General features: G+C 30.6%; 1 non-coding gene across 1 annotated transcript; it reads left to right on the plus strand.

Annotated features, from left to right (window-relative positions):
- The first annotated feature begins 548 nt into the window (after positions 1-548).
- Positions 549-665, plus strand: LOC112421453 (U5 spliceosomal RNA). The gene has a single exon (XR_003011783.1). It is a non-coding gene; the product is annotated as a U5 spliceosomal RNA (small nuclear RNA).
- The last annotated feature ends 6617 nt before the right edge of the window (positions 666-7282 follow it).

A 7282-nucleotide genomic window follows, 5' to 3' on the forward strand; every position in this document is an offset into this window, starting at 1 on the left:
TGCATTGTTATAGTCTAGATGATACACAAGCAGCAGTGACATTAGGACAAAGTTTCAACTGGGAAACCTGAAAATATTAAGACCAAGAGTTTGTTGCCTCTCAGTGTTTCAAAGCATGAATACAACTTCATAATTTTTTGCTATTACTGTTTTTGGGATCAATATGAGTCAAGTCTTGAATATTACTGTGAACCAATCCATCTGTTTTTATCATTATGTTAGGGTAAATAAAAGTAGAATGAAAACTTGTCTCAGAGTTAGACAGATTAATGATGTAAAAGCATCATTAGGAGGTTAAGAAAAGGCCTTAAATGTGGATCTACAACTATCAAAATGTTGATTTTCATTTCACATGGCATTGATGCTTTGCATTGTGAAAAGGAAATCTAGAACAGGTGACAAGAGAAATTGACAGAAGGGTTGGTAACTTGGTATTGTAGTGTGTGTACTGTGTCTATGTATTGTTAAAGCCCACATCGACTAGTTTACAAATAACAATAATTGTTGATGTTATAAAATCAAAGGACTTCTTTCATTATAAGCCACGGAGCCGTGTGATGAGCACATAGCGAACTATTCTTTCGCCTTTTACTAAAGAATACCGTGTGCACGTCACTAAAAGCGGCATACGCTAATTTTTGAAAGAGTCCTCCTTAATGAGGGTTCTGCAATATTAGTTTAATATTTTATTTTTTATAGTAGCAATATTAGTTTAATACTTTATTTTTTATAGTATAATATAATTTTCTTTTGCCTTTTTGGTTTTGATCTATCCATTTTTGCTACCTCTTTGCCTAGTGTTTGCGTCGATACTTGAAATACTATGAAATAAGATAAAAACCATCTTATCTTGAAACATAGCCGGTGCGAAAATATTTTTTTAACAAAACATATTATTTCTTCATTGTTTATTGCTCTCTATGATACACAAATACCTTTTAGACTAGACGTATTTCGGTGTTGGATACGTATCGTGTTTGACACTGACGCACATGTTTGTATCCATGTATGTATCGTGTATGTGTCATGTGTTGCGTGTTACATGCTTCGATTAATATCACTTCCCTTTCACTCTTGATCTAATAAATAATAACTTTTAGAGTTATATTCATTTCTGCATCCAAATTATGAATATGATCAAAATATCACAATAATTTAAAATTGGGGTAAAAGTTGAAATGTAAATCAATTGAAGAAAGAAGCAGTAAACAATACAAGTGAAATCATTTTTAGGCTAAAATTGCATAGAAACGGCGCAACTCATAAAATTATACGATAGTTAATATCAGTTTTTGAAAACCATTTCAACTTAACGATTCATGATTTAAAGGAAAGAAAAGAAGGATTTGGTCAAAACAAAAAAGAGCATTGTTGCTTTGACGGTAATTGTGAAGGATGTTTGGATGAATTTTGAGTCAAAAACATGGGATCATTTTGGATTAATCCTTTTTAAAATTTTGACCCCATCCGAATTAATTATTTTAAAAATAAATATTATCATTAATTAATATTATAAAATTCCAGCAAAGTAATAAATAAATTCCTTTGAAAAAAAAAAGTAGTAAATTCCTTAAAAAAAAATTATGCAAAATATAACAAATAATATACTTTTTTTTTTAAGAAAAATAACAAATAATATACTTGATTTCATACCTTGTACAAGTGTGTGTAAAGTCACGTCACAATGTTAAAACAATATATGAATGAGTTCAGAGACTCGTATTTTTTTTGCCGGAGACTAACTAAGCATGTTGAACTCATTTGGGTTATCTGGCTTGTAATAAGGCGAGATATGAACATCTCAAAAGATACTTTCACGACTTTATGGACCTTTTTGTAAAGTAAGAGAACCATAGGAGAATAGCTCGCTTAAGGGAGCAAGGAAAGATGATGCACTTTAAAGTGTTAAATGCTCGTTGAAGTTTAATTCTAATATTGAATGAGGTTAAGTGTTCACATAGATTTATCTTCCCATCATACTCCTTTGCTGTTGGGAATCTCATGCCCTTTGGTATTGGCTTATCTTTGATCTCGCATGTAAAAGGAAGCTACATTGCATCATTTTTTGGCCTCTTCCTTCAATTAGGGCCTAAAGACGAAGTGTTACTTTCTGATTTTGAACTAGCAAAATTGTTGTAGGAAAAAGGCATGACTTCTTTAGAAACCACATGTAAATTCTCTGGACCATTTTCATTTTTATACCTAGATTTCCAGCTTACATAGTTCATCAGTCAAGTAATTTAAATAATTTTTATAATCATCAACATCTATATATGCCAGATTAGAAACTTCCTTACAAAGATACACTAAATTGGTGTGTCTCATCTTCAGTCAAGTAATTTAAATAATTTTTATAATCATCAACATCTATATATGCCAGATTAGAAACTTCCTTACAAAGATACACTAAATTGGTGGGTCTCGTCTCACAACCAAATGTAAATCTCAATAGTGTGAACCATCTTCATAATTTCCATGGTTTGATTCTTTTGCAAATTGTGACAAACGATTCAACAAAAGAGACTTCGAGAAATCAACAATATCAAGATATACCAACATCGCCTCAATATGCTCACACATAATCTTGATAGATTCCATTATAATACAAGAGTATTTAAATTTATCGTTGAATGGACAATGCAAAACACGCCAAACATATCATTCGTCTCGATACTTTGTCACGAAATAAATTGAAAAGGACGCTATATCTTAAGTATCTAATAGTGATATTAGGAAAACCTTTTTAAGGACCGAACACGCCAAGATGAATATTTTTTTGGTAAATTTTTTTGAAGCTGACCTGTCGAGCAACCTTAGATTGGTCTACAACACTGTCTGGCCATATTCTAATTGGAAATCAACTTCAACCTCTCTAAAGCGAAAATATTCTACACATATATGGAACTGCTTAACAAAATAAGTCATATTCATATTTGAATGTACAAACACGCTCATGTGGCTATGAATGCTTCACACTGAGACATAGTTAACTTTTTTGCATAAAAAATTCCCCTAATGTTAGTTGTTGCCCACATATTCCTTCTCTTGAACATCTTATAGATCTAACTGTTGTCTTCTTGATCAAACCTAATCATCATTTCATTCCAAAGTTTTTCAAATATCCATACTTCATGATCACCAAGCATTAGCAATGTTAGACATTGCAATGCAAAGCAGATGCCAAACACAAAATCTATGGTAAATTTTGAAAAACACTCGCTTATCGCGTCCCTCGTAGCTAAATTACAGTATGTTATTACAAAAATTGGATCTTGCATTCATTGCAACCAAAAACTACTCCAACCACCAAACATGTCTCCCTTCAACCTTATTAGAGACTACGCTAGTAGCAAAAATAATTGTTTGCTATGAAGCTCCGATACTTCAAAATGGACGACGTACCGTATCTCATGCGTATCATACACCGATACCTGCCCGATACTTCCCGATATGTATCAGAAGAGTATCCGAAGATTAAATTTTATTTTAAAAAAAAATAATTATATGATACTTCCCAATACGTATCAGGAGAGTATCCAATCATTATCCTACACCAGTATCTGCCCCGATACTTCCCAATTAATGTTAACAAAAATAACTTAACTCTTGAGTACTGATGTGTTCTTTTTTGAATATAGTGTTTCTTTTTTAGATTGATATAGTATAACACTAACAATGTTCCTTTTGAATATAGTATAACACTGATGATGCTCTTTTTGGTTTATATTGTGTATGTAATTGTCTAATAATCACTCTCTTAATCGTCAATATTATTTATATTTATGTTGATGTGCTGCAAGCCTATGACTGATTTATGTTGTTTGTTAATATATTTTCATATTAAAAAAATGGTATAATTATATTGAACATATATATAAATTTTTTTTATTAACGTATCTAAGCCGTATCGTATCTTGATTTTTGAAATTTTTTCGTATCGGTGCAATATCGTATCCGTATCGTATCTCGTATCCAGGCTTCATAGATTGTTTGGTTATGGTGACTAACACCAGAAAATACAACAAATGAACACTTGTACTTATTTTTCTTGTAGGTAAAAGTAAGCATATCACCGAAAACTTCATAATCTTTTGATGTTCCCCATCACTCCATAATAAGTTTTGACTTTCACTATCACTCCATAATAAGTTTTGTAACCTACCACTTGTATCAAACCTATGCGCAACAAACATTAAAGGATATTTAAGACGAAGATCTACAAAGTGTTGTAATTTTAGTTGTTATTATTATATTTCAAAAGTTAATTAAAATTTAGCCCACCAAAAATATGTTTCACATGTTTAATTACTTGCTTACTTGGTCAAAGGTTTTATGTATGAGTTATCATTCCTTTATTACTTAAAATTAGGAACTATCACCACACTAGTATTTTGATACATAACATTCCTTATTTTTCCTTATCTTTTGCTTATATGTTTCTGGTGATTATTATTTAGAGATAATTCTTATGACTATTACTAACTTGATAGAATTTATTGAGATGAATTCTAGACATAGTGTGCATAATTTTGTGATTAAAGAAAATTGAAGTGACTTTATTTTCAATATGAGCACAGGTTTCCCACTTATTGGAAAGCTATTGTATTGTTTATTTGATGAGTTAAAATTTTAGTGTGATGGTTTTTGAACTCATGAAAATCTAGCATGGTGGAACAAGTAATGTATACTAGGATAATACAATGATATTTTATAAAACTTGTTTGAATTAAAATTAATATTTATGTGAATTTATTGTCCCTAATTGTAGAGGTATTGTCATTTGGATAATATCTAAGAAGATCTAGATAAAAACTCATTTATCTTACTAAATGTGGGGGTGCTGTCACTTGAAAATTATTCAAGTAGACATTTTTGATAAATTCACACGTGAATTTAATTTTCCCTTTGTAAAGATGTTGTCGCTCAGTATTTATCTAAGTAGACCTGATGAAGTATATTATGAAAATTAGTTTGACAATATATGAGATATTGTTTACAAAATTGATAAACCTTTGTATTAAAATAATACAAAGATGTCAAATAGATATGAATCAAATGAGAATAAATTTATAAGTAGATTTATTTTATTGATGAACATGTTGTCGCTTAGTAGGCAACGCCTTGTATTAGTTTATTGTGTAATCCGAGTTTATTTATATAAACTTGATGAAATATGAGGTTAATTGACTTAGAAACGTCTTAGTCAATATTTGTGAATTTAGCGAATCCGTATATAAAATCCCTTGGGAGAAAATTTAGGGAAATGAGACTATGCCACTAGAAAACGACAAGTAATGAGAACCCAACATTTGTGATTGGAGATCCCATGAAAAAGGTTCAATGGGTAAAACACAAGTTACATGTTAGTTATGTTAGCACTAGAATAATTTTGTCCCATTTCTATAGTGTATGGTAATGAATATGAGAAGTACTAAATAATATAAAATTGATGAGTAAGCTTTAAAAGTTTTTAATGATTACGATAAGAATTCGATTATGTACATCTTTTAATAATATAAAATTTGATTATGATAATTTGATTACCATTTCTATAGTGTCTTCGAATTTGATTATGTACATCTTTCTTCAAAAACTTGACCTTATCATACCCTATCAACAACATTTCTAAATGCACCAATCATTCGAGTAACTTTTTACTTTAAATTTGCCAAATTTATTGATTTGAATCTTATTTGACTTTTTTAGCTTCCTGTGTGCAGCCAACAACATGTAATGCTTCTCTCTTAACATATCATGATTGTGCTCATAACTAAAAATTATGATGTACCAACTGCCCGAATTTATATCAATAGGCATGCAAAATTTTGCACCATAACGACACCTAGTTTCGTGTTTTGAACCACACTTACGTTGCTTGGATATTAACCCTCTGTCTTGCCTAAATCATTCTAGATTATAGATAAATGTTTGCTGAACAACATCTCCATTCTTATTTCTAATAACCTGACCTTTGTGGATGGCTAAACCATTCATCTTTGCAAACCAAGAGTAAAACTTGTACGCAACTTCAAGATTAACAAATTATAACTTTGAAACATCTTCATTTTTCAAGTTAAACACATCCATCTTCACAATATCGCCTACATCATCAATTAAGTAAGATTCGTCTAGATTTTGATCTTTGTATGTTGATTCATTGAAACTATTTGAATTTTCGTCGAAATCGTCAACATTGGTGTCGTTGTTGTTTGCATCTCTGTCAAAACACTCCTCACCATAACATAATCACTATCACTATCACCAGACTCATTATCATCATATTCGCTTACTTGAAATTCCACATCTTCATCGTTAACGCATTCTTATCAACCACATAATTGCCAAGATTCGCATCCCCTACTTCTGTAGAAAGTCGTCCTTTAGCATCACGTACATTAACACCTTCACCATTCACAATCACCATTACCAGTATTCTCATGTCTTATCTCATCAAGTGTTTGCTATAAAAAACCATATAAACAACACAATCATGAAATCAACAAATACATTAATGGTTACAATCACAAGCTAAACATATTTTAACTTACAAAATATGCTCACATTACTTTGTGGGTAACAACATCACCATCACCATCTATATTAGAATTCGTGAATCCACATTTAAAATAAAATGTATTCAATTTCAATCAAATATTTCTTCAGACTTACATAATTACATCAGTGTAAAAATGTGAGACCCAACCTTTGTACTTGATGAACCATGGTTTCGACTCAACAAAGCACCAAGAGCTCGTACACTACCTCCAGGTCTTCAAATTCGATACACATTTTGCTTTTCAATTTCACGTTCTAATGCAAATATCACTGTGAATTCAAGAAGCTAGACACTTTAGAGTTTTATAAACGCACGTTGAAAACAATATCAAAAACAAATGCATGGTGCAAGGTACTAAACAATGGAGTATGAGTACATCATCTACAACAACCAAGTAAAAAATTTATCTAGATCTAAGATTCAAAGAGGGATAACAATATTTTAATTAACTCCCTCAAAGTCCTATATGACACACCAAAACAATATTTAGGTTTATTTGGACTCATTTTTGAACTTATAACTTAGCTCACGCAAGTAGAAAAAATCTATTTGACAATAATCATTTACCCACAAGCTTATAGTTTTATTAACTTATAGTGGTTTTTGATAAGCTAATTCAAGTATCATATAAGACGTCTATCATATAACCTAGAACTTATAATATCATTTTTTTCGTTTAATTTTAATATGGTAGTCTTAATTGAAAAAAGCTTAAATATTCAATAA

This window comes from Medicago truncatula, chromosome 4 (genome assembly GCF_003473485.1).
Source record: "Medicago truncatula cultivar Jemalong A17 chromosome 4, MtrunA17r5.0-ANR, whole genome shotgun sequence".
Lineage (NCBI taxonomy): Eukaryota > Viridiplantae > Streptophyta > Magnoliopsida > Fabales > Fabaceae > Medicago > Medicago truncatula.